Raw genomic sequence first — 24,725 nt, 5'->3', positions numbered from 1 at the left:
AAATAGTGTAGATTGTGACATGATATACAGCGAAGAAGTCGTGGGCAAAGAGGAGGATTGGGACACAGATGAAGAAAGAGGGAAGTTACACTAGGGGCCTCAGGCTTAGACCACGGCCTGGACGAATGGCCTGTGAAGAATCTGACAATGTTATCACTCCTTTCCCAGAGGTTGCCTCTCCCCATGTGGCCAGTGGACAGCAGCCGCTACCTTATCCTGACCCTGGAGAGTGGCTATATGAGGGAGGACCACATGGGAGGAGGCAACCCTCAGTGGGATGACACTGCATCGTCAGGTGAAAGCATGCATCCCCCTTTTCCCTTTAAGTAAGTCCCCTCCATGTCTCAAGCCCTTACTGCGATTGTTTTCTTCATACCTCCACCAAATCTACTAATGACATTTTGTAATACTCCATAAATAAGCTACCAAGAACTGCCTATCAATCCCATTAGCATAGAAATACTGGGATGAGGAGACTGAACAGAGTAATGAAGATCAATGAGTCTGAGAAGCACATCAAGTGCTCTAGTGTTTGCAAACATGTGATAGGTGCCGGGACAATTAAAAGTTCCAGCCACATGGAAATTGAAGATGGTGCCTGGGAAAGCTTTGTCCTTTCGGTGTGAAGCGAGGTACAATCGGGCCACAAAGCAGACTGTGGAACCAGCCGGCTCAGGGGAACGGTCAAGGAAGGAAGACTGCAGATGCTGGTTTGCCATGTCAGAGTGATGACTGGAAGAAGTGACTGATGGTCGTGAGAGCCAAGCAGCAGTACCAAAGCCCCTCAAACATGGAGAAGGGCTTGACAGCAAAGCAGGAACTGCGAGGGACGTGGGAGCAGCTGAGCGATGCCAGCAAGCCCATGAAAGGGAAGCGGGACACTGGAGCGCTGCAACCTGTTTACTGCAGAAGAGCTGAAGAACACCAAGGAAAGGTGGTGAGTCCTGAGAAGGTAAAGTGGGACACCAGGGCACTCCAGAAATGTTATCAAGGACAAATAAGTGCAAGCAAAGTAAATGAAAGGGAATTTGAGACCTGATGTCTCTGGAATAATAACAAAGTGAATGAGAGAAATATACAACAAAGAGAATGCAAGGCAAAGTCAAGTTTGCAAGTGTGTAAAGTGAATTACACGAGAAAAGCCCTGGCAGGAGAGGATACTAGGCAAAGTCAAGGTTGCAAGTGTGTAAAGTGAATCACATGAGAAAAGCCCTGGCAGGAGAGTATACCAGGCAAAGGGTGTCATCACAAGATGGGTGGTATCCGGGCAGTAAATCTGCTTGCATACCGCCCATCACAATTAGTCCTACCGCAACTGGGTCCAGCGTTATATGTGCTGAATCCCAAGTTACAGTCGGGCAGTAAGACCCCATTTATTTTGGGTTCATTGCACCCAATGGGGCATTTTGGGCGCAATTACCATGGTGCTTATACCGATGCAGTAAGTGTGCTGAAAATGGACAGAAAGTCTGCAGATTTATCCCCAGCTCAGAACTGGAGGCGGATGCCCAATTTTCCACCCAAGTCATAGTTGGCATAGTGGTATTAGCATTACCGCCACATTTTTATCGCTCCGCCCAACTTGTGTGATGAGGCCCAAAGTCAAGTTTGCAAGTTTGTTAAGTGAATCAGATGAGAAAATCCCTGGCAGGAGAATATACCAGGCAAAGGCAAGTCTGGAAGTGTGTTAAAAGGAGCCACATGAGAAAGTCCTAGCCAAGTCTAATTTGTTATGTTGATGAGAGAACTCCCAAGGAAGACTCATGAGTTTCTAGTTGTGTTAAATAGACCTGAGGAAGAAAGACAGCTCCCCAGTGTGAATCTGCAATACCAAGAGGAGGGTATTATCCTCTTGGGGTAGAAAGAACTTTGGCTGTGTATTTGATACATTGGGCCTCATTACGGGTTCGGCGGTAACCCTTCTGGTGCTACTGGCGGATTGCCGCTGGACCCGTAATAATTTACTGGTGCCCGACTTCCTGTTGCCACCGACTCATTACAAGTCCGGCAGCCCAGGAAGTCAGGCGCCAGTAAATTGTAAGTCCCCATTCCCATAGAGTCCATTGGGACTCTTTGGGAGTGGGAACACGGAAGCACCGGCACTCTTGTTAATGGTGCCCGTGCTTCCATGAAGGCAGGGTCAGACCTGTTGTGCACGGCGACCACAGCAGGCAAACACATAGTTTGCCAGTCCGGTAACAAGGCTGCCCATGACCTTACCGGCACCCTTCTTTCCAGACTGGCAACATTGTAATGAGGCCCATTGTGTTGGTGAAGAGAAACCTGGGGATTGGAGGCATCCCCTTGAAAATCCCCTTGAACTGTGAACGTTTGTTTTGGAGTTACATTTTTCATTTGATCTTGATCATTTGTGCAGTTTCAAGCCCAAAGACATTATCCTTATCACAGTAGAGTTACTTTTAGAGTGTGAGTGCTAGGATAGGATTATGGACACAGGATATTTTGCTATGGATATTTTGACATGGAACAGAGCCTTCGTTTTTGGTTGGGGTAGGTAAATACCTGTTAGGGTAGGGACAGTGAGGCATTTTCCAACCCATTTTATTTGGAATACAAGTTTATAGCCAAAACTATGAGCTCTCTGTGTCCACATCTCATTCCTGGATGCTTACAGGCCGAAGTAATGGGTAAGAAGGGAAGGAATTTATCTCAGAATAGGAAGAGAGGAACACAGTTCCCATTGCTACAAAGGGAGCGGGAAGAGCACAGATTGTGCCCTAGTCGGTCCCAAATGGATCGAAAGAACCTTAGGTACACATCTCCCTTACAGTGGGAGCAGGCAAGTGGACCTATGCCCTGGCAAAATAAACAGAAGGGATCATGTTAGCTGTAGGGGACAGGAAGATCTGCACTGCTATGGGAGAAGGCATATGAGATATGTACAAAGGCAGGCTACCAAGGGGTGTGGGTGAGCAGTGATACCCAGATTGGCTGACCTTTTAACAAATGTTGAGCAAATGTATGGGAAGCATTAAGGGAAACATACCCAGACACATCTGACATGAATTCCATCATGGCCCACACAACAAGGGCAGATGAAGACCCTGCACTCTACATGCACCAGATTCAGGAGATGTGTATATTAGAGACAGGAGAAGGCTGGGACAAGAATATACATGTTTTTATCACATGTTGTGCAGGGGTCTCCCTGCAGAAGTGCAAGCTGATTTAGATAAAGTAATGTGTATCGAGGAGAAAGGATGGCCTGAGATACAGGCACACATATTGCATTTGACTAGGGGAAGGCAAGAAAAGGAGAAGCATATAGTGGAACAAGCGCAGAAGGCAGAGACCAAGTTGGTCCAGAAGAAATTAGCTAAATTCAGCATGGAAGGTTCAGTGATTACCAACACAACAGAAGGGCAGCAGGTACAGAATGCCCACATTGGATGGACGGAAGGGCCAGGATGTGGCAGATGGGAAACATGAAGTTACCAGAGGGGAAGGAGCAATTACCAGAGGGTCAGAGGGAGATGCTGGGGAGGAATAGGACCCAGGTTTGGAGGACAGTTCTGATCTTGTGGGAAGACAGGATATTAGAGTGCAGGAGCAGGTCACCTTTTTCCTATAACAACCCCAGTGGCCCCACGTTTTAGCTCACCTACCACCCATCCTCTCAAATTCAGCCCCCAGTTTTCTTGTTTTTCCCATATGCCCCAGGTCCCATACCAACCCAAGGTCCCATGCACACTCCAGGCCCCATGCACACTGCAGATCCCATGCACAGCCTAGGTTCCATACAGTCACCGCCGACCCAGTATCCAGCACCAGATGCCATACAAATGCAAATGCAGCAGCCACCCACAGAGACCCCTACACAGCCATGGGATAAAAATCCCCTACCCAATGCACAGTAACGTTTTTACAAAGGAGCAAGCATCCTAGGGGGCAATCCCTTCCCATTTCCAGGCACAAATGCCTATCCCCAATAGGGCAGCCCACATAGCGCTCTGACGTGCCCATTACTGCCAATCACTTCTGACCCGGAAGAGGAAACCCGGAAGGGAGTGAGGATTTAATTTTATGGTTGAGACAGGTGCTACTAAGTCCTGTATTGGGGCAGGGAAGTTTCCCTTATCAGATACAATAATATACACGCACACAGGGATTCTCTGGGGCAATTGTTTCTGTTCCTTTTACTGAAGATGTGCTCATCACTGTAGGCTCACAGGAGGTGTCAGCACCCTTTTTGCAATCAAAAGAAACCCCAGTTAACCTTTTAGGTAAGGTCCTCCTAAGCAAGCTAAATATGACAACTTCCTTCACTATAGTGTGTTCGACACCAGGTATGTACCCAGCTAGAGCTGTAGCAATAACACAAGTACTCTGCAGTGACAGTACCATGCAGAGAGTGCCACTACATGAGGATTTATTTTTCTATGGGGTAACAGTCCAGTTAGGGATGGGTGTCCGGTATTCAGGACAAGACACTGCATATACCTGTTGAATTTTTGTTCAGACCAGCTGTTCACAAGGAAAAGGCACCAGGTACCGTTATCACTTTAGATTTGTAAGCAGTGATCACAAGGACAGACAAGCTAATACTGTCAGATAAAGATGAAGATGGGAGAGAATGGTGCACAGATTTATGCATAGACCAATGCAGCTGCTCAGTGAGGTGTCTGATGAACAGTTGTTTGAAGACAATGAATAACATAGGAGAAATGGTGTTTGAAATGTTCATGCCCTGTCAGATAACAATAGACTGAGAGAAGTACCATAAACCATACTCATTATTAAGACACCACACTTGGAGAAACATTTGGAGAAGGTGCCCAGTCACTTATGGGCCAGCAACACCCACATTTTAGGATGACTAAGAAGCATAGGGGCCGTCCGCATCAAGCTAAAACCAAGGGCAGAGTTACCCCAAGACTGTACCCCATGTCAAGGGAATCAGATGAAGACATTGTAGCATTATGGCAACAAGGCATAATACAGCCATCAGAATCCCATTGAATACAGCTATTTAACCTGTGAAAAAGGCAAAGGGTTCACGTTGGAGGATGTTTCAGGATTTACGCTGTTTGAACAATATTGTAGAAGCAGAATTTCCAGTAGTCCCTAATCATGCCACCATTCTTTCCAATAGCCCTACTGTTGCTCCCCTCTTCAAAGTAATAGATCTCAAGAATGCATTCATCTCCATTCCATTGCACCCTGACTCTCAGTATCTCACAGCATTTACTTACCGTAGCCAGATATTTCAACACACTAGGTTGCCCCCGGGGTGTTGTGAATCCCCAATCATCTTTTACAGTGTATTGCAAATAGACTTAGGAAACGTACAGGTACAAAGCACTGTCATTCAATATGTAGACAACCTTTTAGTTTGCAACTCTACAGAAGATCAACGTAGAGAGGACTCAGCAAAACCTTTAACTTTACTTGCAGAGAAGGGGTACAAGGTGGACAAAGAACAATTGTAGTATTACCAGGAAGAGGTAGTGCATGTGGACAAATCATATCATCAGCAGGGATGAGAGTAACACCATTTTGATTTGATTCATTTGATTTGATTCATTTGCATTCCACACATAACAGATTTGACAGTGTCAAAGAGCAGATGTTATATAATACAGAGAAAAAGAAAGGGTTGTTTGGATAAATAAAATCAGTATCCAGGTCCTAGCACTCATATAGATTGCTTTATTTAAATAAATAGGTTTTAGGGCTTTGTGAAACTGGCAGAGGGATTTTAGTGCTCTAATCACATCTCAAAAGGGATATTGTTCCATAGTCTGGGGCCATATAATGCAAATCTAGGGTCTCCCCTAATAATACAGGAAGAGGGTGGAACTATCAGTCACAGATTGTCACCAGATCGAAGCATCCTTGTAGGTTGGTATCCGCAGATTTTGTCCACCAGATAAGATGGAGCCAGATTGTTCAAACATTTGAATATCAAACAGAGAACCTTGAAATCAATTCTGTCCCCCACGGTGAGCCTTTGAAGGGAGCAACACAGTACTGAGATGAGGGAAGACTTACCCACTCTGAACACCAATATAACTGCAGCATTTTGTGCTAACCGCTGATGTTGTGTGAGTGGAATTCCTGCAAGAAGGCTGTTTGAGTAGTCTAGTTACGAGTTCACGAGAACTCCAACCACCACTGCGTGCTCATCAGGAGAAACAAATGTGAGCGCTTGCTGCAATAAATGTAATGAGTTGAAAATTGTGTACACCTTGGCCCCTATCTGACAATCACTGCTCAAATTCTCCTGCCAAATGCAGCCAGGATTTGTAATCTTAGTGGCAGAGGTCAATTCGAAGCAAAGAAAGCAAGGAGATTAAGGACACCTCTCAGTGTCAAGGAGATGTTTAGACCCAAACAGTGCTACTTCAGTCTTGCTTGGATTCAGTTGTAGCCATTCGGAAGACATCCAATTGCTGACTTCATCCAGACACTGTTTGGCCTTAAGGAATGATTCCTCCATGTTGCCTATTTTAATGAACACCTGAGTATCATTGGTGTACGATGGAAATGTTCCTTATGAGACCACAGAATGTCCATCAATGGGTGGAGGTACAGATTGAATAGCAAGGGAGACAGCGAGAACCCCTGTGCTACTCCTCATCTCTGAGGTAAAGGGTCTGAGATCAACCCACCGGATCCCACATGTTGCTGCCGATCTGTTAAGAATGATTCAAACCATTTGATGGCTTGTTCTGAGACCTTTTCAGTCACTCTAAGATGACTGAGTAAGATATGATGACCTTCTGTATCAAAAGCCGCAGAAAGATCCAGCATAACCAGTAGTGATCATTCTCCTTGATAAGCTTCCTGCAGGAGATCTTCCCAGACAGCTAATAAAGCTGTCTCAGTGCCAAATTTTGGCTAAAATCCTGATTGGAGAGGGTCCAGTAGGGACTCCTTCTCAACGTATTCTTGTAACTGAGCTGTGACTACCTACTTAGGAATCCTACCCAGCCATGGAAGGCCAGCAACTGGACATTACTTTTGAAGATTGTCAGGGTCTAGGTTTGGATTTTTCAGGAGGGGCGTAACAATTGCCTTTTTCAACTCCAAAGTACTAAACCATGTGATATGATTTATTTACAAACTGTGTCATGAATAGGGATATGTCAGGTGTCAGGAGTCATGTGATGCTAGCTGGCAAATGAAAGAGTAGGTCATTGCTGGGTTTCAGTACTTCTAGTAAAGACTGTATAGTATCCTTTGATATTGGTGGAAATTCAAAAGGTGGGGTACAATGAGTATTTCCCAATCCCCCCACAGTAGCAGGTTCCATTTGAGATATGCCAATTAGTCCTTGATCCCGTAGCTAGGAGTTCTATGCTTCCACCACTTCCGCTCTGATATTCCAAGCTGTTTCTGTTATGAAATTAGATTCTGAGAGAACAAAGGTTTTGACAAATGTTGTTTCTTTCTTGGTCTAAGCTGTGCTACTCTGGAGCATATATCACCCATTATATCTGCAGCCCTGATGAAAGAGTTTTCACAATTAAATGATGAGTTAATAGTGGCCAATGCTCTTCTAACTTCCATTCCAGAAATGTTCCTAGGATGTACTTCGTTCTTATTGTAATAGCTAAAAGAGAACATATGCACGGGATGGTTTGACCATGAAATAGGAGGTACATAAATCAAAATCACACTAAAACCTCTCACCAACAGTATCTCGAGACAGTGACTTGAATATGAGAGGGAGACATTTCAAGCTATTTTAAATTGGGGTTTTCTAGAATGTCCCAGAGCTCCTTCAAGTCTGGTACAGAACGATCATCAAGCCAAATATTGAAATTGCCTAAACAAAGTAATTCCTTGTGGTTACTATCTGTCAGTGTCAGGAACCAATCTAAATGTTCCAGAAAGTCCTTGGCTGGTCCTAGAGGTCTGTAGCCAAACAATATTGTTATAGACAAAGTGGGCAACATCTCAGTTTAAAGGCTCTAAATGGGAAATGGTCAATGTGCATCTAAAAATTATAGCTAATACTCCTACTCTCTTTGTGATGCAATTAATACATTGTATTAGGTAGCCCTCTGGCACTAAGCAATGGAATGAAGCCTGTAAATTGTTGTTAAACCATGGGCCTCATTACAACTCAGGCGGTAAGGGTTTTACGACGGCGTAAACAGCGCCGACCCTTACCGCCTGAGTACGAGGTCCCTTAGCGCCATGGCGGATTTAACACCTGCTTTTAGCAGGTGTTAAAATCCATGGCGCTAAGGGACCATGGAGTTAATTACGCCACCGTAATTTACGGTGGCGTAATTAACGCCTTCCCCACTCCCATTATGCCCTATGGGGCAAAAATGGGAATGGGGAAGGGTAAATGGGGATTGGGGACTTACCGCCCCGCCAAGGTCGGAATGGGGCGGTAAGTCCGCCAACCACCATGGCGTAAACATAGTTTACGCCATGGTGGTAAAGTCATGGCCCAGGCGGTAATTTACCGCCTGGGTCGTAATGAGGCCCCATGTCTCAGTGATGAAAAAAATGTCAAGTTAATGTTACTCAATAAAATCATGAATTTCGTTGGCATGGGCAACCCACAGATCTAACATTATGAAAAGCAGCTTTAAATGCAGTGATTGGTACAATAAGTGGTTCACAAGAAGTAATATCCTGAATACAAGAGGGAACCCCTTTTTATTGGGAACAACATGTACAATATAACATTCTTCACATTGGTGTACCCGAAAACTTTGTTACAATGACTGTTTCTTTTCATTCCTTGACGCACTTAATGCAATAACCTTCAGAGCTATCTACTTTTTCACCAATTTTTCAATTTTATTGGCATGCACTTTTTATAGTAATATCCTGAATACAAGAGGGAAACCCTTTTTGTTGGGAACAACATGTACAATATAACATTCTTCACATTGGTGTACCTAAAAACATTGTTACAATGACTGTTTCTTGTCATTCCTTGACGCACTTAATGCAATAACCTTCAGAACTATCTACTTTTTCACCAAATTTTTAAATTTTATTGGTATACACTTTTTATTTTCCTAAAAACAAATATTGCATCAACTTGTCTTTGTATTTTCTTTCTTTCTTTTGTTGCTCTATAAATTAATTGTTGCAGGCACATTTTTCAATTTTCTATATTTTTCTCAGATGATTCAACACCTTTCATATGGTAATCCTTTCTTTGAGTATACTATTACACACATCCTATATACCAACACAATATGTTTCACAAACAGTTTTTTCAATACACCACGTGAAGTGATTCCTACTAAAAACCCACATGTGTATGAATTCACATTTCTTTTTTAAAAGGGTTTAGGTCTCCACAATAGCTGATTGTTTTTCTTCCTAATGTTGATTTAATAGGAATTAGGGAGGTATTCGATTCCCTCCTTTTAAGCTCGACCGTTCAGCGGGATGCGTAATGGAAAACCTTGCTATGGACCTTCTAATTTTGGCTGATCCTGGAAAATAAACCACATTTTGTGTAAACTATATTTAAAACTTTTTTTATTAAAAACAATAAAAAGGATTAAGTTCCTTATGTGTTGTGCATCTATCACCTTATTACTAACCTTAAGATTTCTTTTTGCTCATTCCCTTCGTTCCAATAGCAACATTCAAATAATTCAACAACTTCTAGATGTATCTCTACTGATCGCTGTTTGAAGATAGAACTTACGTCTTTCCTCACACTTACAGTTGCTAGGGTACTAGCATTCCTTGGCGCTTGTGATTTGTTCCCCTTGTTGTTGCTAGGTGACATCAGTGTTTAATTGTTTGGCTTGTTTTTTATATAAATGCAATCCTGCTGTCTAATAACTGGATTTCCTCAATGCTTGTAATTATTTGTCAAATACAAATCTCGCTGTTTGAATACCACCTCCCCTGAATGTTCTATAGTATTTGTAGGCACATTGTTTCTGTTTCTTGTGTTCAAATGTTCCCTGTGCTTCTGGCCAGTCACACGTCGCTATTGACTGTAGATGCTTTTTTCTAATGTATAGTATGTGCCGTGCAATCCACTGTGAGCCCACAGGCTAACTTCCATCAATCCATGCTTGTGCTGCAGTGGATCTTTTTCGATCTAATTTAACCTTCATACACTGTTAGCAGTTCAACATGGGTGCTGTGTTGTTTATTGAAAGGGCAGACATTGTTGAAATGCTTTATGGGAACAATAATTCCTTATTGAGGCCCATAGTGTCTGTGCTTAGTTTGTAGATCCACCAGGATTCCTCCATTAATAGTGCTTTTTCGTTGTTGGCATAATGTTTTACTGTGTACAGAAACCATTAACTCAAATCCTCTGGTGAGTGTTGGTGTTCGATATAATGTTACACTAATGGCACTGTGTCAGTCTTACACCTTATGCAGGATCAGTGTTCTCCAAACCTTTTGTGAAATGGTCTGCTAGTCTGACCCACATACTTTTTTCCCACATGGGAATTCTATGCAATAAATTGCATTGGTTGTTCTGAAATGTGTAAATTGCTTTATTTCACCGGGTCGTCCTTGTGCTGTAAATTACACCATTTGACCTGTGAAACTGCACACTGAGCAATTTCTGCATGGATGATGTTCTTTCATTTTCCTTAAATTCCAAAGGGTGGCTTTTGCTGATTTCTTCTGGAATTGCGCATGTGTTAAATACTCCTTTAGATTTTTTGATCTCTTAGAGCCATTCTCGGCAGAGGTCCTTCGGGTAGAGCCAGTCTCATCAGTGGCCAACATTTGATAATTAGATTTGTAAGTTTCGGGATGCTGTTTCCCTATGTTCTAACACAAATCATTTTTGGATGTTCATCCATTTAGAAGCTGTTTAAGCTCTGTGGAAGAAGAAAATGATGAGAGCGCCAAGCACCATCTACTCTGTACTGGGAGTTGAAGTTCCCACGGTTAAAGTTAATGTGCCTAAAGAAAGAACTTCTATATAAAACTGTGACCGATGCCAATTATAGTAAAAAAGGACCCTAGCAAATCACATAACATAAGTCATGTGTTTAAAAAAGAAGCAGCAGCAATTTGTCAACAAATTAACAGCAAAAAAACATTTCAAGAACAGTAGCAGTGTTTAAGAACAATAGTGAAATAGGAATCACAGGTTTGAGCTGATACAAGCCTTTTAAGCTCTGTGGTGCAAGAAAATGATGAGAGCACCAAGCACCATCTTCTGGCTACTGGGAGTTGAAGTTCCCACAGGTTCTAAAGTTAACATGCCTAAAGAAAGAACTTCAATATAAACCGTGATCAATGTGAATTATAGTAAAAAGAACCCTACCAAATCACATAGCATAAGTAATGGGTTTAAAAAAGAAGCAGCAGCAATTTGTCAACAGATTAACAGTTTATAAACAGTTTAAGGGCAATAGCAGTTCTTAAGAACTATTGTGAAATAGGAAAAACACCAGAAAGAGCAACAGCAGTTCAGCACACAGCACAGTCAAGCACAGTAAAGCAGATGCAGCAGTTTCTAGGATTGTGTAATTACTGTAGGGCATGGATATTTGACCATTCCACCTACACCAAACCAAACCCCTGCTGCAAGACCTAAAGGAAACACAGAAATTAAAGGGCCCCCTTGTCTGGACAGAGGAGATGACCAAATCCTTTCAGGAACCTAAACACACCATAAGTAATGCACCGGTATTAGCAACACCAGATTATAACAAGCAATTCTACTTGTTCTCACATTCAAATGTTCAAGTGATGATGGCTGTCCTCACTCAGCAGACATCAATGGGACACAATTCTTTGGGCCTCATTACAACTCAGGCGGTAATGGGTTTACGGCGCCGTAAACAGTGCCGACCCTTACCGCCTGAGTACGAGGTCCCTTAGCGCCATGGCGGATTTAACACCTGCTTTTAGCAGGTGTTAAAATCCATGGCGCTAAGGGACCATGGAGTTAATTACGCCACCGTAATTTACGGTGGCGTAATTAACGCCTTCCCCACTCCCATTATGCCCTATGGGGCAAAAATGGGAATGGGGAAGGGTAAATGGGGATTGGGGACTTACCGCCCCGCCAAGGTCGGAATGGGGCGGTAAGTCCGCCAACCACCATGGCGTAAACGTAGTTTACGCCATGGTGGTAAAGTCACGGCCCAGGCGGTAACTTACCGCCTGGGTCGTAATGAGGCCCTTTGGCTTACTACAGTAGACTGTCAGACCCAGAAATGCAGGGTCATTTACCGTGTAAGCAAGCATTGGCAGCAGCTACATTTGCAGTAAAATTACAATAGGCAATGAAGGCACAGAGTCCTCAAAATACAAATATAACTTTAGTAAATGGACGCATCCAGGAGAGTGGCTTAGAGAAGTATAAAGGTTCTTTATGTAAAAATCAGCATACAGAGAACTTTGCTGCCATGAGAGTGCTCTGTCAAACATTAAAATGGTGGTACATTTTGAAGGCATTTTGCATCATTGGTGACGTTGCATGTAGGGGGCACAAGTTCATTGGTGGAACATACAAATACTATATGTCAACATGATGTCTTGCTCCACACGATTGGCTGGTCCCAAGCTTGTGCTTCATGTGGCACGTGGGTTGGCCGAGCTCATCTGGGCAGTGTGAATGTCAGGGCAGCTCTTGCGGGAGGGGGTTCACTATCTCTAACTAAACTACTTAACATGTCCAGGCACAAAATGATAAATACATGACAAAAACATCCCCTAGAATGCAGGGATACCTATAAATTGTACATACATATAAACACATTCCAGTTTCGAGCCTTTGCAGAGGTGTGGGGCACAAGGGTCCTGCTCTCCAGGACATTATCAGTGAGCTAGATCTGACCCGTGTTTTGTGGCTCAGGACATTAGAATTATAGGTGTTAGTATAAGGTGAGATATATGAGGACATCCGAGCGGTTATATTGGGGACACTCTAGGGTGGTCAGCAGTTAAAGGTCACACTCCTGCAACATGAAAATGGGAATGGAGGGGCACTGGGGGCGACCATGCAATAACTGTCAAGGGTGGGGGGTATGAGGAGCAAGACTAGATTTGTACAGACAGATGGGTCGCGGTGCGGTCACACACAGAGAGATGAGCTCAGAGAAAGGAAGAAAAGAATACACTGTTGAATTGTAACTCTCAGAGGTGAAGCATCCGTGAGAAATGGGTTTGTCCGACACAGGCACCGGAGGGAAAAGGTGGGGGTTGTCAGTGCGTGCGTGTGTTTGCTGTGCGTGGCGCTGCTGGAGGGGAGAGGAGGCTTCACATTAATCGGAACGTGGCATACTCCAAAATGGAGTTGGAGGTTTACACAAAATGGAGTCTGCGTGGTTCCTACCACAGGTTCTTCGTCTCTGGCACCAGTGAAGGGGGATGGGGGTGTCCCCCCCAACTGTTGCAGGAGCAGGTGATCCCTTCTGTGATGAATGTATGGGGGCAAAATGACCCCTCCTTCCTTACATTTCCCCCTTTCGTTACAAAAATAACAAATTACTCTTTGTTCTTATCATTGTTGAAGTTCCTGTAATGATCCACCTCCATTGCTGCTTCATCCCAGGTGGGGGTTCCTTTTATAGGCATCCATGCTCTACACACCCCCCTTAAGCTGTGCCCCCGTCTGGCATATTCATCTGTGATGCATGTCATATATATTCCCCCATCCCCATCCAGATCCACCCACATGATCGTTTTGTTACAGTTTTTGTTTGTCCCCATTGCCACTTTTCCTTCTCCATGAAAGCAAAGTTCAAGCTGTATTTCTTGTTGCACTTTGATGGGCTTTTTCGAGCACTGTTACCCATGTCAGCTTGGCAAAGTGCTGTGACCATGATGGAGTGCATGTTTTTTCAATCCATTGGAATTTTTTCTTCAGACAATCCTCGCAGTGCCTCAGCCTTGCAAGTTATCGTCTCATCCTGCCACCTGTTGTCTGAAAACATAGTTCCTTTAATTATGAAGAAGGGTTCTTTGATGCATATTACTCCTTGTGGTTTGCTTTGGCAAGTTTTCTCATTTTGTAGCAACTGTATCATTACTGTGTGTGCGTGGAAGGTACTTCGATTTCTACAGAGTGATAGATAAATAAGACCCTGGGTGTCTAACAAAGGTGTTTCCTGGGGAATCAAAACCTTGGGTGTACCCGATGCATGGGGTATCAAAGAAAAGACATAACAACTCTCGTTAGTCGCCTGTTTGGCCAGGGTACTCATATCAGAGTGCCATTTATTTGATTGAGCAGGGTGACGGAGATCTTCAACTGCATCTAATCCCAGGCCGTGGTATGCATCATACCTTTTACATCCCACCCCCCTTTTCCATCTTCTGTCCCCCCCTGACTGTTGTGCAATTTCATTAACCTTTGGTATCGTATGGGAAAAATGTCTGACCAGGCCCCTTCACCATATTCAATATCGCTTTGCCACAACTGTGAGGTAGTGCGCGCTTGCAGGGTTGGGGTTTGGGATACAAAGCGCATGTGCTCGCACTCGCTGCTTGAGGTAGCATTTATGGTTGTCTGTGTGCGTGCAAGTGACAGCATCGATAGCTCTTTAGTTGGGTCATCATCATTAATCATATTTACATCTCATATTTTTGACACATTCTCGATTGGTTCATTACTATCATACTCATTTAAGTTATTGTCATGTCCTAAAGGATCATCACTAAAATTCATTGTATAATATGTAAATGGTGGGCTCTTAATAGTGCGATTCTTGTGGAGGGTGGTAAGATTGTGGTCTAGGGAGGCATTATGGTTCCATTTTAATTTGAACTCATCCCAAATTATGCCCGTGCCTTGCTTTACAAGTTGTATTCCCTCCCCCTCCTTTATTTCCCCTAAAATAAAAGTCAGTGACCAGTATGAAACTAAACAGAACAACATCACAGAGAATACTATGGCAATGAAATAGAGGCTGCATTCATAACTGTATGCTCTAGTAGCTCTAACACACCCCTATTGCTATTTACATCTGCAGCGTTGTCAAGGAGGGCCCTTTGTTTCTGCCATATCTGAATATAGAGAGGTTGATGAAAACGGATTAAGTATACACTCTTATACATTACTTATTATAGCATTATCTTCTTACTTTTTGTGGAACGAGAGAAAAAATCGAACAAAAGTTGAAGACACATACAAAGCATAACACAGAGAGAGAGAGGGAGGGAGAGAGAGAGATGGAGAGAGAGAGAGAGAGAGAGAGAGAACATCATATACCATTACTTTATATCTATTGCATTTGCACTCAATGATCATTAGCGTTATTGTATGACATCATATATACATAACTGGCATTTTTATTTTCGTTTCTTTATTATGGTACTGCTGCTTCTTGTTCAACCATTTGTTCTCTGCTTTGCACTGTGCTGGTATGTGCTTTTCTGGCATCGGAGAGGTGTATCCAGTATTTCAGGCCCTTCACTTTCACTGCAGAAGGGGTACAATACACCATTTCATAAGGGCCGTGAAGTCCTGGAGAGTTCCATCTCCTCAAGAGACTGCATAGTACACAAATTCACCTGGCATGAGCTGAACACTTGGAATGTCCACTGCTGTGGTATTAGTGTCTGTTTCCCCTTCCCTTGTAAACGGAGGGGCTATCTGTTTTGCTATGCTTCTCACTGCTCATGTCAGTTGTGTCAAATACTCTTTGAACTCCTCCCCCAGCACTGTGGCAGTCCTGTGAACATCTGATGCTCTCCTTACTGGGGACAATGGGTTTTGCAGGGACAAATGATAGTCCTTGCTTGGCTGCGTCCTCAATTGAAACAGGGCGAGAGGAAAGCAATAGACACCATTTTTCTTCAGGGTGTGACATAGTTTGGACAATCTTCTCTTGAGGAAGCCGTTTATCTTCTCCACCAATTCATTCGCTTGCGGGTGGTAAATTGAACATAATTTGTGGGTCACCCCTAACAGGGAGGTCACTTCTTTGAAAAGGTCATTTACAAAATGGGTCCCATTGTCGGATCTGATGACATCACAAATGCCCCACCTAGTAAACACCTCCCTTACCAAGAACTTCGCAGCGTATTTTGCATCTGGGTGGCCCTGCTTCCTCCCAGCGGGAAAATGGGCACACCACCGCAACGAGGTACCTTGCTCCGTTGCACCTTTCTCCCATATCTGCGTAGTCAATATGTAACTCCCGAAATGGTCCTGCGGGGCGGGGGAGAGTGCCACGCTGTGTTCTTAGTGTCATTCCATAATTATATGTTCGGCAAGTGACGCACTCTAAGATCATTTTTGTTAAATGCTCTTGGAGGTTGGGTATGAACCAGTCTTCTTGGATGTTTGCTGCTATATGCTGCTTTGATGTGTGCACGGGGAAGTGTAGTTGTTGAAACGCTATTTGCATTATTTGCACTAACAGCACCGGGATCGCTACTTTCCCTGTCAGTTCCTGTCTCCACAAAAGGTCTGTTGATGATTGAGTACACCCTCTCTTTGCCCACATATCGTGTTCCTCTGTTGGTGCCTGCTTCTGTATTTCTATTATTTGTTTGATGGGGGTTGAGATGTACCCTTCATCCTTATCTTTGTGTGTTTTGTTGATCAGTATGTATTCTGCTACTGGAGGTTTGATAAAATATGCTGCCTCCTTCGCTGTGGCGTCTGCTGCCGAGTTTCCTAAAGAGATGACATCATTGTTGTTGGTGTGTGCTTGGCATTTTACTAAAGCAATCACTGAGGGCTCTGCTAATGCTTGTATTAGGTCATTTAATAGCTGGGCATGCTGCACTGGGCATCCATCTGCTCTCCTAAAACCCCTCCTCCGCCATCTTGACAACCCAGCATGCACTGTTGTCGTCACATACGCCGAGTCTGAGTATCTTGGTACCGCACATCCCTTTGCTGTGTGTAGTGCTTCAATCAATGCTATTAGTTCTGCTGCTTGTGCTGAGTAATGGAAGGGAAGTCTTTTTTGCACTATTATTTCATATTCTTCTCCCTCCATTCTCACTACTGCTGCTCCGACATGTTTTTCCCCTAACTCTGAATCAATGGATGCTGACCCATCTACAAAGTACACCTCACCTTCTCCCAGGGCATTCTCACTTGCTTTAGGTATGTCATCTCCTTCCCCTTTATAGGTTGCACAATCATGTCCTTGCATGTCCTCTACAGTACAGGGTTCAGTAATGAAGGTGGCGGGGTTGACAGTTTTGCAGCGTAGCACGTGTATGTTCGAGCTTGATATTATTATCTCACAGGCAGTGGCTCTTTGTATAGTGAGTGTTGGTTTTGAGCGTTCAAGTTTTGCAAATAGAGAATGCTCCACAAACAAGGTGAGTGAGCACCCCATCACTATATTGGCCTTTTTTTTTTGATGGCGAAGGTGGCTGCTGCGAGGGATTGTTCGCACGCAAAGTGCCCTTGCATCACAGAGTCAAGGGTGCCGCTGTAGTACGCCAATGGTTTGTGGCCCAATTAAGTTTTCTGCGTTAGCACTGCTGTCATTAGTGTCCCAATACAGTGGGAAAATAGCTAAAATTCCCGGTCATAATCTGGAGTCTCTAGGACAGGTGCATGTGATATGTGGTCCTTCAGTTTGTAAAATGCTGTGATCATTTCTTGAGTCCATTTTATGGGGGCATTTTCTGTCTGTGCCTCTTTGAGTGCATGGAGCAGTGGGCACGTGTAAGCGGCATAATCAAGTATCCAGGAACTTCTGCATGTCTTTTACAGTTTTAGGCATTAGTGTGGAACGAATGCCTGCTGCTGTGTCTGGTATTATTCTTCTCCCATCTTTTGATATTAGCTGGTCTAGGTATAGCATTTCTGCTAGACAGTATTGTAACTTTCCTTTGTCCACCTTGTAACCTTTGTTTGCTAGTAAATTCAGTAGTGCTATGGAATTTTCTCTACACTGTTCTTCACTGTCACTGCATACCAGGAGATTATCTACATATTGTATTATTGTGCTCCTCACATCAATGTTTCCGAGATCTTCATGTAGTATTCTATTGAAGATACTCAGACTTTCACAATATCCCTGGCACAGTCTGCAATGTTCATTTCTTTTCCCCCCTAGGGTGAATGCTGTCAGGTATTGGGGGCTTGGGTCTAGTGGTACCAAGAAAAAAGTATTTTTCAAGTCTACCACTGTGAAACATGTTGCACTTTTTGGGATACTGCATAACATGGATGCTGGGTTTGGGACAAGTGGGAACTCCTTTTGTAGGACATCATTAAGAGGGCATAGGTCCTGTATCATCCTCCAAGCCCCACCCTTTGCTTTTTTGATCGGCTAAATTGCAGTATTGCATGGAGAGTTTGAGGGCACGATGATACCCTCATCTAGTAAGGCCTCAACTGTTTCTTTTATTCCCTCCTCCGCTTCTCTGGACAGGGGGTATTGCTTCACTCCGAGTAGTACTGCTCTGGCTTTACTTTTATTTTCACTGGTGTGACTCCTGCAAGAGCCCCACATCATGAGGCCCTGTAGTCCATAAAATCTGGGTTACTTGTCTCGTGTCTTCCTCAAAAATAGAAGAGGGTACACTGACACTGGCCATGAGGGGGTTTGTTACACATCTGTTGAATTGTAACACTCCACGGTGGAGCATCCATGAGAAATGGGTTTGTCTGACACAAGCACCAAAGGAAAAATGTTGGGGTTGTCAGTGTTCGCTGTGCGTAGCGCTGCTGGAGGGGAGAGGAGGCTTCACATTAATCGGAACGCGGCCTACTCCAAAATGGAGTCTGAGGTTTACACAAAATGGAGTCTGCCTGGGTCCCACCGCAGGCCCTCTTCTACTGTGACCAAGACTTTGTCTCTGGCACCAGTAAAGTGGGATGGGGGTGTCCCCCCCCAACTGTTTCAGGAGCAGGTGATCCCTTCTGTGATGAATGTATGGGGGGCAAAACGACCCCTCCTTCCTTACAGCTGCCCTGTCACATTATATGTGGAACATGCAGTTTGTGCCATCTTAGAGAAATACAAGTCCACTGTTACCACAAAGAGGGCGTCAAGATATGAGGTGATCCTGTCATACTCCTCCATTTACATTGTCAGGTGTCACACTGTGAACTCTGTGGCATTGGCTCCTCAACTATTGATCAAAGCGTGGTCGAAAGGCACACAGGTGCAGCAGTAGTAAGCCTTGTATATGGAGAGTATGAGGTACTGGTCAAAAGGAGATTGACCATGTATTATTCCACTCAAGCGGCAGAAATCATAGCACTCATAGAGGCATTAGGCATTAGAAATGTCCAAACGGTGTCACATCACCATTTACTCATATTCAGAATATGTCACTGTAAACAAGGGCTGGAAATCCCCAGTCCAGAGTGGGCCAAATAGGCCATAAAGTCCTGTGCCAAAAAACTGAAGTAATTGCCAAAGGCCTGTTTTATTATGAATCAGGATAAAACAAGAACAACAGTAAATCCAAAATGTTTCATGCTCTCACTCTTCTCATGCTTGACAACAGCTTAAGAGTACAAAATATGTCACACCTGACGTCACAAGACACTTTAAATTACAGAAACCTACAGGTTTGAGGGATGGATTAGGAGAATCATCTATATATGTATTATATATGTGTTTGTTCCATCTTTGGCTGTTACTTTATCTACTGTCCACACCTCAAACCACCTCTAAATAGATTAGAGGTAAAATACATCAACAATAACAAGCTATTGGCTACTGCAACAGTTTCAAGGTGGCAGTTTGGCAGGTCATCAGTACATGAGCAACAATATTGATCAGGGGAAGTGGCATCAAGGTGCTGCTTTTTCCAATTAGGATACCATTTCTGATTCTCTAGGCCACAAGCCAGGACTTTTAGCTTTGAACTTGGCCTTGTCTTGTATCTTTGTGCTGAGAGCTCTAGGGGAGTGAAGGCCTAAGTCTATCTGTCCCTGGAGCTAATAAATAGCTATTATTCTCCAACTATATTTCACGTGTGTAGAGACCACACTTTGAATTATTCTGCTTGGCATTTACTAGGATTTAACTCTTTACCCTATTCTACTTCTACTATTAAACATCTGGCTTTCAAGGTTTGTTTGTTTATTTACTTAATCTAAGAGAAATGTGTCTTACACTTGGGAATTGTTCTCTTCAGTGCCAGTCCTAACCCCTCTTTTCCATGGTAACCTTGGCAGGGGTTGTGCGGCTATTGTTTGGTCTGCTTGGGTCTGTATTTTCTTCTAATTCATCGAGTCGGGTACCCATACAGCTTCAAGGTTTGCTCAATGGCTCCCATTCAATCAAACGTGGCTGTACTGCCCATCGTTTCCAAAATGGCCACTCATCTCTGTTGCATTTCTACATCAAGCAAGCTTTGCGTGTGTTACTTTTGCCTTGTGTTTCAGCATACATACTGATTATGCTATGTATTCTAGTGTTTATTGTCGCAGGTAATATTCTTTATGTCTAAAGTTTGACCTAGTGTTCATGTATCTTTGTGGTGGGTGCATATCTGCTTCGTGTCCAGTGCATCTATGTGTGCCAGCTTTGGTAATGATGTCACTTGCTCTCATCATTTTGTTTATAGCATGCCCATTTCTGGTAGAGCTTGCAAGTCTATTTCTTCTTTGACTGATCCAGGGTAATGTCAGTAGGGTTGCCTTAGTGAGTAGCACCTCTCATATCTGCGGTATGGCGGTTGAGAGGGGGTAGAGGCCATAAGCGATGCACTCCTTTTGTTTCTATGATATAGAGTTGGGGGAGGGGCCAACGCAATGAATGACACATTCCTTTGTCTCTCGACATTTCCTCCTCTGGTTGAGTCCTCAACCACATCTCTCTGAGTACCCTCGCCCTCATAAGCAACCTTGGGGAACAATATATTTGTCACCTCCCTCTGGTCACCTGAATTTGTTATTTGCTCATCCACACTCCAGGCCATTTAGCAGCACTCCCCATCTGGTTTGCAAAATACTGAACATCCGATGTAATAATGAGGATCTCAAGGATAACACAATTTTAAGCGTAGAGGGACGATAGGACTTTGTCTTAAGTCCAAAAGAAGGAGATCATCGGTTTGTGTGTTCTCGTGCATCTTCGTGTGCATATATTTATTTTTATTATTATTTTTTTGAAATTTCTTTTATTTGTCTTTGTAATAACAACATACAGGTGTTTATATTCACAGGCTGACAATTGAACAGTGTCTAGTTGGTTGTTAGCTGTAATGCAACACCCATTTCGAACGTTGGCTATGCAGCGTTTGGCCAATACATATAATAGGTCTTTCAGTTTCCCCAGCGCTTTACCTTTCTTGCCCCTCTAGTCCCAGTATGCATGCCTCCAGGTATAGGATATCCAATTCTATGCCTCCTTGGGTAAATTTCACCCCAAAAATTATTTATGATTGTATATTCCCAAAATATGTACCATTCCAGCATTTATAACCTTACATTTGGGACAAGTCTGTCAGTCTGCACCTTTGAATCCAGCTATCACTTTCAGAGTTAGATAAGCTGTCTGCGTTACACACATTTGTAGCAGTTGCAAACTCACATTTCTGGAAACCTTCTTATGATAATTAGATACCTTCAGCCATTCCTTGTCTGTAAAGATCTTACCCAGTGGTGTTCTGTTAACACATCATATGGCCTTGATATGGTGTGCCCGCGCTATGAGATACGTATTATTGTTTCTACCTCTTCACAGCCTATTGTGTCCTCCTCAGTTGATGGCCATCTTCATTTAAATATATTCACTATAGATTGGTGTAGATGATATTGTCCTCCATGTATTCCTGTTATTTCCTGCAGTTCTTGAAAGTTTAATCAGGCACCTTCCCCCTTCATATCCCCAATAGTAATGATTCCACACATCTCCCAGTGAAGCCACACATTGGCCCTCAATCCTCTACTATCTGTCATTACTGCTGCTAGGGGTATATGTGGTGTTATCGGATCTTTGATCTCAAGTTTTTTACAGGTTCTATACCACATTTGCATGCCCAGTTCACTAGTTGTGGGTATTCTTGTGGTTCTGGCGGGGTTACCCATAATAAGTCTTTCAGGTGTAGATGTTGTATTGTTGGTTGTAGGAGTGCAGTGTCTACTGTAGGGATGTCTGCAAGCCAGCCGACCACATACTGCATCTGGCATGCAAGGTAATATAGTTCTGAATTTAGTAGATGTACAGCCCTACATAATGGAAGGTGATTCTCTCCCATGTGAGTGCTAGTGTCGGCAGCTCAACGCTGTTTCCCTCAGCTAGTTTGGCCAGTGGGAATAAACAGGGTTTAGTCTTGTTAATCGTGATTCCTGACAATCCGCTAAAGTTATCTAGTACATCTAATACATGTTATAGGTTCTCCTCAGGGTTCTGAAAATACATTAGCATGTCATTTGCATACATTGACTCTATATGCCACACTCCATCTATTCTGATCCCACTTCTTGGTATTCTTGCCGCAGGAATGGTGCTCTTGGTTCCATTGCTATGATATAGAGCATCAGAGACAATGGACAGCCTTTCTGTAAATCCCATCTATTAGAGAAGATGCCCCTGTTCTTACCTTAGCTACAGGTTAGTATAAACAGTTTTATCCATTGCATATAATTTGGCCTGAATCCTAGTTTAACCATAGTCGCATAGAGCCAATCCCAATGGACTGAATCAAATGCCTTCATTGCGTCTAGCAAGGCCACCGCACAGTGCCCTTCCCAGTATTTAGTACTGCTGATAACATAATGTAACCTCTGTAGATTCCAGGAGATGTTCCTTCCTGGAACATATCCTGTTTGGTCAGGATGTATTATCTCTTTTTTTACTCTCCGGATTCTATTTACTAGTAATGCCGTAAGGATTTTGCTGTCCTTGCTCAATAGGGACAGGTGCCTGTAGGAGCCACAGTCAACTGTTTTTGGGGGGGTTTAGGAAGGGGAATTATCACAGCCTCCCTCATACTTTCTGGAGCATTCCTGTTTCGAATTCTTCATTGTATACTCTCATCAGGACCGGTGCAAGGTTATCCGCATATTCTTTATGGAATTCGCCTGGCAGCGCATCCATGCCCGGGGCTTTACCTGAGGTAAGTGCTCTTAGTATAGTCATCACATCCTCTGTTGTTATAGGTTCTTCTAACATTTGCACTTTCTGTATCTCTAGGTGTGGTGAGGTTATAAGGTCTAATGCTTCTTGCAGTTCCCCATTTCGCCCTTCACAGGTATCATCATACAGCACGCTATAATATTCATAAAATGCATTGTTCACCCATAACTGAGTATTGTCCTCTTTATTCTGGACTCAGTGTATTGGTGGTTTCCTATCCTCGTTCTTGTATAACCATGCCAGCAGTTTGCCTGGTTTGTCCCCTTCTGCATGTGTTTTCTCTAAATGTTTTGCATAGCTGAATTTTCCCATCCCACTGGATCAGACAATTGTGTCTCAATTTTATTTCTTAGCTAAAATGATTTTGACCCGCACTGTTCTTTCTCTCAACCTTGGCTAGTTCTTGTTCAATTCTGTTCTGAAGTGATGGCTTTGCGTACCCCTCCTGCTTTGGCTATCATCTCTCACCTGCTTACAACTTTGAATGTCTCCCATAGCACACCCTCTGATTTAACACTTCCTTTTTTAATCTTAACAAATTCCTCTGTGTGTTTCTGCACCTGATCTTTAAATGCCGTGTCTAGGGGGGTCTCGATACGGAGTCTCAGAGTTAGTATTGGCGGTCTTGGTGCAGTTATAACCCACTTCAGCCCTAACAAGGCATGATCTGACAATACTCTTGCTTTATATTCCGCCTCCGCAAATTCCCTCATGTGTCCCTCCCCGGTGAACAGGTAATCTAATCTTGTATACACTTTGTGTGGAGTGGAGTGGTCTGAGTAGTCTCTCCCTACTGGGTGGAGTGTCCTCCATATATCAACCAGGTTAAATGATTGTAGGAGGGTGTTCCGTACTTTTGCAGGTGGTGCCGGTCTTCTGAACTTGTCATCTGACCTGTCCATTTTGGGATTCAGTGTGCAATTGAAGTCCCCTCCCCATAAGATGATTCCAATTCTGTATGGACCTAACCTTGCATACAGGGAATGGAAAAATGTCTTAGCATCATGATTCGGTGCATAAGTGTTAACTATTCATATTTCCCTATTTTCCAGAGTACCGTGGATACATACCATCCTGCCTTCTTCGTCAGTCTCAGTGTGTAGTATCTTCAGTGCGACTGTCAGGGCTACCCAAATGGGGACTCCCCTGGCATAAGCCGAGTATATGAATCCCACTACTACGCCCCCACATTTTTGGGCGAGTTTGTCTTGTCTAGTTTTATTGAGGTGCATCTCCTGCAATAGGGCCACTCCTATCTTATTCCTACATAGGTATGTCATTATTCTATGTCTCTTCACACAGTTATTAAGACCTCAAATTTTCCAGGTCATTACCGATATACTTTCCGCCATTATGTACATGCTTAACTAGCCTCTGTTGCTGCTTCACTATTGGTGTATTGGTTCTCAAGATTATAGCTCCATGTGTGTCAGGACCTAGGAATACTCTAACTGGCTTTTTCCCCTTTCTCATGAACAACTCCCCAAACTCCCCTTTACTCAACAGTCCCTTCCCCAACTTTAACTGCTGAGCTATCCAGTACATGCAAAAACTAGCCTGCTTTTGCTCCCTCGCCTCATAGTCAACCGACCAGGCGTTTGGTGCCCAATTGGTGGCTACTTAATAGTGTACCCTAACAGAAATGTATGGGAAAGTAGGAGTGTCCAGTGACTCTCCTCCTCAGAAGACTGTGACCCCATCTCATTTGTTCCTGCTCCTAGCCACTGTTTAGAGGCGGCGACCATTGCGTCCAGTCTCGGGTTTGATCTCCTA

This window comes from Ambystoma mexicanum, chromosome 2q (assembly GCF_040938575.1).
Source record: "Ambystoma mexicanum isolate Mex_15411 chromosome 2q, UKY_AmexF1_1, whole genome shotgun sequence".
In the NCBI taxonomy this organism is placed as follows: Eukaryota; Metazoa; Chordata; class Amphibia; order Caudata; family Ambystomatidae; genus Ambystoma; species Ambystoma mexicanum.
Note: the sequence above shows the minus strand (reverse complement) of the source record.